The following is a 10,161-nucleotide window of genomic DNA, read 5'->3' on the forward strand; positions in this document are numbered from 1 at the left end:
CTATCATGCGTAAAGTCTACTCATATAATCTGTAACATAGTCCTTAGTAATTAATATACGTTTATAGTGCCATTTCTACACGAGTGAAAGGGAAAGTGACATACACACACTCTTGTCATTAACAGCCTGCTGATAATTTCATAGTCTGCCATATATATATATATATATATATATATATATATATATATATATATATATATATATATATATATATATATATATATATATATATATATATATATATATATATATAGTCCTTGGTATTATATGTTCATAGAGTCAATAGCGCAGAGGAGGGAAGTAAAGGGATTTAAACAAACTATTAAACTCATTTTCAGATTTTTTTTGTTACATCACATTTTCTTTATATAATTACGATTCAGTGATGCATTAAACTCATATTACCTTATTCGCATCTGGCTCAGGGCTAACAATTCATAGTTACTCCTACTGTAACACTCTTCAAAGTGTTCTTCTTGCGACCCATTATACTTTGAGCATTTCCTTTACGACTCATTTTGAAGCCCCTTGACAGTATTGAGCTGTGTGCCTCCCGCCATTTGGTATATACTTATTTACCTGTAAAGAGCTGGCGACTCAGTGCGTAGTTTATTGTTGCTCAGAAATAGGGACCCGCACTTTCAAAAACTGTCTTGGTGAATAATATGACTGAACGAGGATACCTACACAGGTGAGCCACGCAGGTGATGTCTAGAGGGTTAATTGTGTGGTGGGGACAGGTATATGGGGTGGGGGCAGAAGGCTGGCAATGAAATAATATCAAGATTTCTGAATGTAAGGCAATTAGTATGTAACCCTATTTACTTGCAAAACCTGATTTGTATTCATTATTAGCACATAATTATCTCGAAACTCAAGTGGGTAATTTCCATTCCTCTTTTTCAGATTGTTTTGTCATGGGTGATGTTTTTCCGTGAGCTTGATTTTTTTTGTCACATTTCATGCACTCCTGTTTTTCGTTTTCCTAAGCTACTTTATATATTCATCCCAGTTATTATTCATCCTATGAAGTAGTCAATTCCTTTAACAAGGCAATTACATTTTATCCTCTCTTACATGTTTGTTTCTGGCTTTCCAGAATCGCAACGTTTGTACGTCGTAATTATGTTCTGGTCCATATATGCAACCCAGTCGTTTACACCGAGCATGGCGGTAAAGTAATTTTTATGACTTTTGAAATGCAAATATATTTTCCATGTAAATGTTTAATTTTCTCATTGTTCGTCCTTTAAAGTGGGTTATACAAAATAAATATCTGATATTCTATACTTTCCTAATTAAATAAACATGTGAGAAAACATAACTGCGTTTGATAACCAAAGTGTTCTCTTTGTGTTTTCACAGTGATGTGTGTCATTCCTGAAAATGAGTCTTTGGTGATTAGGTCCAGGACACTGATCACTGGTAATGGGAGTATAATTCATGTAATACCTTACTGTAAAAACTCTTTGCCCTGAAAATGACAAAATAAACCAACCATTTTCCTTATTTCAGGAGGCTTAATTGGATACATGCATATCAAGTGATTATATATTGCTGTCTTTCAAGGATTACAACCTGGAATTAAGTAAAAAAAATTACAGTACAATGATACTGCGTTTGATAACCAACTGATATATGTATTGGGATTATAATAGAATAAAAAAATCACCTCTACACAGTTTAGTTACTTATTACTGAAGACTCTGACAATGAAGCAGTGAGAAAAATATGAATCTGCCTCCGCATGATAAACATCAATCCTTCACCTGCGGCAAACTTGACGAAAAGAGGCGGCGGCTAGCAAGCAGAAACAAATAGCGATAGGTGAGCATGCATGCATGCATGCATGCAATGTCCTTGTATTTAAGGTATCAGAACTGCACTGCATACTCGATGTGAGGTCTTACCATATAGTTATATAAAGATAACATTACTGCCGGTGTCTCGAGAAAGAGGAGGACGACGACAACGACGACAGTGGCGGCAACGACGAAGTGTAAGAGGAGGAGGAGGAGAAGGAGGAGGCGCGATGTTTGTGTTGCTCCCCTAAGGCTCCCTCCTGCAAACCTGTTTACGAGCGTTACGTAGCCTCGTCTCGTCGCGGTGCGTGTCAGTGCGAGGACACGTGCTTGCAGCTTTCCACTTGCCTGTCAGGAAACAGGGTGGGAGTAAAGGCGGTGTCACACTAGCACTTTTTCCGTCAACTTTTTCCGTCGTTTTTCTGAAAATCGTCGATATCTTGGCTGCGGCCTGTCACACACAAACGGTGTTTCGTCTGAAACTTTCCGTCGGCACAGACCAAGGAATGTAAACAAACATATGGAGTCCACGCTGCGGCAAAGATACGCTGCTCTGAACCTAATACTGTGTATTGTGAGACTTAGACGAGCTGAACAAGCCAAAAAGCGTGCATGGATGCGCTCATGGTTGGCTCGTCGGGAAAGAGAAAGTGTGTACCACAGGCTGTTAAAAGAGCTGAGTTTAGAGGATCATGAGACTCTGAAGAATTGGATCAGGTTGGACAAGAGCCAGCACCACAGACTTCTGGAGTTAGTGACACCTCTTATTGCCAGAAGTGACACCAGGATGAGGAAGGCTGTCACTGCAGGAGAGCGTTTGAGACAGGTTGAAGCCACGCGGAAAGTCTCGGTCTTGGTCTTGGAAATGTAAACAAAGGCGGAAATTTGCAGGCGGAAACGATCCTGATCGTCTGACAAATTCATGCGATAAGTTCGTGCGGAACGATGAAAAATCGACGGAAATCGCATTAATTGACGGATAAAGTGCTAGTGTGACACCGCCTTAAGGTGTGTGAAGTCGTCGGTTTGGGCAGACAACGAGGATGGGGCGGGGCCAAGCGTGAAGGCTATAGGAGTTGCCAACGAGTGATTTCCTTCCGCCTGTATGACGATACCTTCTCTATACTTGCCTTGGATGTGGCACCTGCGCATTGTGAGTTTGCATGCATGCTTTTCTGCTTTTGATGGTGTAGGGTACGTCCCGTGGTAAAAATATACATAGGGTCAAAATCGCCTCCGAACATAAGCCGCGCCGTGACGGCGTTCATTCGCATCGGCTTTGTTTACTCAAGTCAGACTCGCCGCTCACCTCAGGCCGTGGCCATGAATGCTGTCACGGCTCGGCTTATGTTCAGAGGCGATTTTGACCCTATGCATATTTTTACCTCGGGACGTACCTCATATCATCAGAAGCAGAAAAGCATGCAGATTTGGGATCTGTGCTTAAAAAAGTGATGTAACGAAAACCAGCTGAGTACTAAGGAGTTGAAGGGAAATAAGTGCAAGAAAATGTTTACTCTATAGTTCACTTAACTCTGATTTTCGTATGTGTAATTTTACATTATGGTTACAATTTTATGCTAATGTGATGCAGAATTTTCTCAGGAAGATGATGGTGGTCTCAGTTTTTCGTAAAAATGAATGTTGGGGTCAGGAAACAGGGTGAGAGTGAGGTGTGTGAAGTCGTCGGTTTGGCCAGACAACGAGGATGGGGCGGGGCTTAATTAGGCTTGAGGAAGGGGAGGAGCTTATCGAGACGCCAGCCAATCATCGTCCAGGATGAGATGCCGTGAACATTTCTATTTATATTTTTTATTCACCGACAATTGCTTCATAGGGTATATAACAAAAAATCCACATCTTATTTTATTTTATTGTAGTAGTTTATAACATAAAAAACATCCGAGAGGTCCTAATAAAAAAGCTCATTTCAAAATTTGGTTCTTCACGTTCTATGAGAGTGACGATACCTCTCTATACTTGCCTTGGCCACATCAACGTTCATGAGTGGACAGACGGAATGAAACGGACAATATTATGGCTGTAATAGCACCATGGAGGTATTATACCTCCATGGATAGCACTGTGTGTTTGTATGTGTGTGTGTGCATTAGATCTGGTAGGTGAAAAGAAGGTTGCAGTGTGTGTATGTGCATTTACCTTCCCGAGCGACTTGTGGTAAGGATTGAAGGAACGGTCTGAGGCCGTGCCTGCATTGTCGAAGGGAAGGTACGCGGCTCGACCTTCACGACTCTTGGAACGGGCTTTCGTCTCAGACCGAACGGAGCAGGACACACTGTCTTGCACGCTGGAACGAACAACGTTCAATCAATGCGCACGGAGGAAATTTTAGCTTACTACCGACGAGTGATCCGCCGCAACAAGGAAAAGTCACGCCACATCATTGTCTCCGGGATTCTTCCGAGAATCGACGCCTTCACAGGCTTCCACAGAAAGGCGTCAAACATCAACAACAAATTGAAGCACCTCTGTCAGGACGAAGTTTCGTTCGTAAATGCGTGGGATCATTTCTATGATAACCCCGACCTTTTCCGTCCTGACGGTCTTCACCTTAATGAGATTGGCTCAGCACGGCTTGGTAGGTTGCTGAACGATGAGGTACTTTTGTACTAAAAAAACTCCAAGCGCGGAAGAGACACCAAAGTGCCGTAAATAACAAAACAGCAGAGACCGCCCATCATACACCAAGGCCTCCAACAGAAAACACACGCAGACACCAGACTACTGTGCCTCGAAGCGCTGAAGTCAAGAAGGACATTTCTGTCCTATTCACTAACGCACGGAGATTAATACCTAAACGGGATGAATTAATTGCCTACATTGACGTGGAAAGACCGGACGTGATTGCAATCACCGAAACGTGGGCCAATTCTGACCACCCAATGACCGAATTTTCAATTCCGGGATACGAAAGCTTCTACAAAAACAGACTTCACAAGAAAGAAGGTGCTATATGCTACGTCAAGGACAAAATACCCGGCCGTGAAAATAACCAAAGAGGACTCAGAGAAATATGACACCGTTTATGTTGAACTGGAAACTACCATGCTCAACAAAATAACGATTGGAACCGTATACAGACCTCCAAAGCAACAAGCAGTGGACGACGCAGTGCTGTATGAGGAAATTCACACCATGACACAAAACAAACAGTCAGTCATTATCGGGGGCTTTAACTGTTCCAACATTGACTGGACCACGATGCATGGAGTCGGGAGGGTAACAGATTGTTCGAAATGCTAGAAGACACTTTTCTAACTCAGATCGTTACCCAACCGACAAGAGAAAATAATTTATTAGACCTAATGCTCGTGAGCGATTCCGACCTCGCACGTGAATGTCAAGTCGGCGAAAAACTAGGTGGTTGCGACCATCACCTAATTCGCCTTAAGATCAGAACAGACCATGAGCTTGCCGAAAATACGTCCAATATTCCAGACTACAAAAGAGCCAATTTTAATCTCGCTCGTGAGCTGCTAACCCAGACAACTTGGGAACCCATAAACTTCACTCCTGTGGACGGCGCGTGGAACGGCTTTAAGAACAAACTCCTAGAGATAGAGAGAACAACTGTTCCCGTGAAGATACAACTTGCTAAAGGAAAAGAGCACTGACGAGGCACGCAAACAGTACCATCAAAGCCTCAGAGCTTGCAGAACTCTCATTCGACAGCGTAAACACAATTATGAAAAGCAAATTGCACGCGAAGCCAAGTCCAACCCGAAAAATTTCTTCACGTATATAAGAACCAAAAAGAAGACAAAAAGCAATATCGGTCCCCTAAAAGATGAAAGTGACGTACTAACGCAGGACAGCAGACAAATGGTCGAAATCCTAGACAAAAACTTCGCGGCTGTGTTCACGGTAGAGAACACCCAGTCTGTACCCGAGAGCCCTACCCCACCGATGGGAATCACACCCCTAGAAATTGGCACAATCGACGAACGGGATGTGAAAAAGTACCTAGATAAACTCGAGACCAACAAGTCCACCGGACCCGACGACTTGTCACCCAGGCCGCTCAAGGAACTTAAGCAGCAAATCCTTAAGCCATTCACCGTCATCTATAATCTGACACAACAACAAAACAAAGTTCCCGAAGACTGGGAGCAAGCGAACGTAACACCGATCTACAAAAAGGGAGACAAAAGCGTGGCCTTATACTACAGACCAATCAGCTTGACCACAGTGGCGGGAAAAATTCTCGAGAAGATCATCAGAGACAATCTCATTAAGTTTCTTGAAGACAACAACATCATTTCCGATGCTCAGCACGGTTACAGGAATAAGCGCTCATGCTTAACCAACTTACTGGATTTCTTCCAAGGTATCTATGAAAACTGGGATAATCATATCCCCAGTGATGTTATATATCTAGACTTTCAAAAAGCCTTTGACAAAGTGCCACACGAAAGACTTCTCAAGAAACTCAAGTCGGCGGGATTAGGCGACAATCTGACAGCGTGGATCAAAGACTGGCTCACTGAAAGAAAACAACGAGTTGTACTCAACTGGCAGGCCTCCGAGTGGCTCCCGGTCACAAGTGGAGTGCTACAGGGGTCAGTGATGGGACCCATACTCTAGATGTCCTTCAACACTACCAAATGTAAAGTAATGCTTATCGGATCCAGAAACAGCAACTACACATACCACGTGGGTGGCGATCCACTACAGGTGGTGCAAGAGGAAAGAGACCTCGGGGTCACCATCAGCAGTGACTTGAAACAAACAAAACACTGCAAGTCCCCCTGTAAGAGAGCCAATACAATGCTCGGGTTCATAGCGAGGAACTTCGAATATAAGACGCCGGGAGTTATGTTATCCTTGTATAATTCGCTGGTAAGGCCCCACCTGGTCTCCAAATTACAGGAAAGACATTGAATTACTTGAAAGAGTACAGCGCCGCGCCACGAAGATGATACCATCACTGAGGACGAGACCCTACGAAGAGCGACTCAACCTCTTCACGTTGGAAAAGAGACGACTGCGGGGAGACATGATACAAGTCTTTAAGTACCTGAAAAAGTTCAGCAATGTTGATCACTCCAAACTCTTCACGCCACAAACAAACCCGAGGACAAGAAACAACGGAAAAACACTTCAAGCAAAGCGATGCAATACTGACATCGGCAGGAGTTAGTTCTCGAATAGAGTGGTTCGCCAATGGAACAGCCTTCCTGCAGAAGTGGTTAGCGCAGAGACAATCAACTCCTTCAAGAAACGCATTGACCGCCACTTTGCTGCATCGGGAGTGAACTGAACGTATCCATGAGTAGGTACACAAGTGCTTTAATCCTTCCCTGCAAGCCACTCCTATGGCTAACGGATTGATTAAATCACTGAAAGCAGGCAGCCAAGTAATGAGCCAGCAGGCTTTCTGCTGCCTGCTAGTCCATGTTTCCATGTTTCCATGTTTCTTCTTCTTCTTCTTCTTCTTCTTCTTCTTCTTCTTCTTTTCCTCTTCCTCCTCGTTGTCCTCTTTCTCCTTCTCTTCTCCTCCTTCTTCTTTTTTTTCTTTTACCCTTCCTCCTCGTTGTCCTCTTCCTCCTTCTTCTTCTTCTTCTTCTTCTTCTTCTTCTTCTTTTCCTTCTTCTTTTTCCTCTTTATCTTCCACTTCTTATTTTCCTCCTCATCCTCTTCTTATTCCTCCTCATCGTATTCCCTCACTCTCGTGCTCCCATGAGCTGACTGGCCACCACCGTCGCGTCATGAACAAGACAACTGACGTTTATGAACACCGACGAAGAACAAGGATGATATAAAAAAGAAATATATGGAATGTTTCAAATAAAGGGAATAAAAGTAAGAAGATATATAGTTAGATTCCAGAAAACATTATTTTAATACAGCGAAAACATCTGTAAAGAGAGTAGTAGTGTCAAGAAAACATAGTCACTGTTCTGGCCAATCACTTCTGAACGTTAGTGGATACCTGGACTTGTTGCAATGTTGCGGTGAGAAGCAGTTGTTGTACACTTATATAACAACTATTGTAGTAGACTTTAAATACATTACCTGGGCGTAGGGGTAAGCTAGTTTACCATTCATGGGGTTAGTGTATTATTTAAGTGAAATTACATTACTTAATCGGGTTTGCTTAATTTGTGACCAGAACAGCACGTCATGGCGCTTGGGCTTACCATTTTCAAGGTATAATTAAGTTTATCAATCAAAGCATCGTACGCATGTGTGTGTGTGTGTGTGTGTGTGTGTGTGTGTGTGTGTGTGTGTGTGGGTGGGTGTAACGCGAATATTTTCTAATTTCTTCCTATCCTACCCTCGTCTATCCCTCTTCTCTCAATGTATCAGCCCCACCCCATCTATCCCCAAACATCTCAGCCCCATCCTCTTATCACCCCTCACACCACTCTAGCCATGTCCTCACCTAGCAGCCACCTGGATGGGTCAACCAGTTTCATCCTGTCCCCGTCCTGCCTCCAGCACCTTGCCCCCTGAGTCCAATCCCCCCCCATACTACCCCTATTGCGTGTTCATCTTCCCTTGCATTCAATCTCCCTATCTTTATTCCTTTAAACCCTCAAATACCCTGCTCTTTATAACCCTTTCCTTTAACTCGCCGTCCCCTCGAGCTTAATACCCCTCCACTCGTTCCCCTCTCCTTGCATTAAGTTTTCCTAGCTTTAAACCACATACCCCTCTCTAATATCCCCTTCTCCTCTTCTTAATTCTGTATTTCTAGCTTTAAACCCCTGTACCTATACCCCTCCCTAATATCCCACCCTTAATATCCCCTCCTTCTCCTCTTAATTCTGTATTTCTAGCTTTAAACCCCTGTACCTATACCCTTCCCTAATATCCCCTTCTCCTTTTCTTAATTCTGTATTTCTAGCTTTAAACCCCTGTACCTATACCCTTCCCTAATATCCCACTCTTAATATCCCCTCCTCCTCTTCTTAATTCTGTATTTCTAGCTTTAAACCCCTGTACCTATACCCCTCCCTAATATCCCACTCATAATATCCCCTCCTTCTCCTCTTAATTCTGTATTTCTAGCTTTAAACCCCTGTACCTATACCCCTCCCTAATATCCCACCCTTAATATCCCCTTCTCCTTTTCTTAATTCTGTATTTCTAGCTTTAAACCCCTGTACCTATACCCCTCTCTAATATCCCCTTCTCCTTTTCTTAATTCTGTATTCCTAGCTTTAAACCCCTGTACCTATACCCCTCCCTAATATCCCACTCTTAATATCCCCTCCTTCTCCTCTTAATTCTGTATTCCTAGCTTTAAACCCCTGTACCTATACCCCTCCCTAATATCCCACTCTTAATATCCCCTCCTCCTCTTCTTAATTCTGTATTTCTAGCTTTAAACCAATATCCCCTCCTTCTTTTCTTAATTCTGTATTTCTAGCTTTAAACCCCTGTACCTATACCCTTCCCTAATATCCCACCCTTAATATCCCCTTCTTCTTTTCTTAATTCTGTATTTCTAGCTTTAAACCCCTGTACCTATACCCCTCCCTAATATCCCACTCTTAATATCCCCTCCTTCTCCTCTTAATTCTGTATTTCTAGCTTTAAACCCCTGTACCTATACCCTTCCCTAATATCGCACCCTTAAATATTCCCTTCTCAAACCTATACACTCCCCCAGTATCCTACGCCATTTGTTACCGATTCCCTTTATCCCTATCCTCTCCCAGTTATACAGCTTACACCCCCTACCCTTGTACATTATACTAGCTCCAATACCTTAACCCCTTTTAATCCCCTCCTTTTTAATCCCTAGTCCCTTCCCTCTTAACCCAACACCCCCCCTGCATGGCATCCCTTACCCTGCAACACCCTTACCCCTCATTTTTACAAGCCGTCCCTATGTACCAAACCCCCCTAGTTCCCTTCCTCTCTGCCTCACCCCCTTGCTATCCCTGACAGGAGCGAAGGAAAAGAAGAAGAGGAAGAGGATAACGAAAAAAAAGATAAAGAAATGGAAATAGAAGGAAAAGGAAGGAAAGAAAAAGAGGGAGAAAAGAAAGGAGAGGAAGAAGACTATGATGAAGATGAAGAAGTAGAAGAACTCGAAGATTATAAAAGGCAAAGAAGAAAAAGATAAAAAGAGAGGATAACGAAAAAAAAGATAAAGACATGCATGGAAATAGAAGGAAAAAAAAGGAAAGAAAAAGCGGGAGAAAAGAAAGGAGAGGAAGAAGACAATGATGAAGATGAAGAAGTAGAAGAACTCGAAGATTATAAAAGGTAAAGAAGAAAAAAGATAAAAAAATAGATCCCTGACAGCCTGCTCCCTCCACCAAGCTGCAGCCCCTACCAACACTCCCACATACCGTTCAATTTAACCCCCAACCCCTTTGCACTC

This window comes from Eriocheir sinensis, chromosome 1, assembly GCF_024679095.1.
Source record: "Eriocheir sinensis breed Jianghai 21 chromosome 1, ASM2467909v1, whole genome shotgun sequence".
Classification (NCBI taxonomy): Eukaryota; Metazoa; Arthropoda; class Malacostraca; order Decapoda; family Varunidae; genus Eriocheir; species Eriocheir sinensis.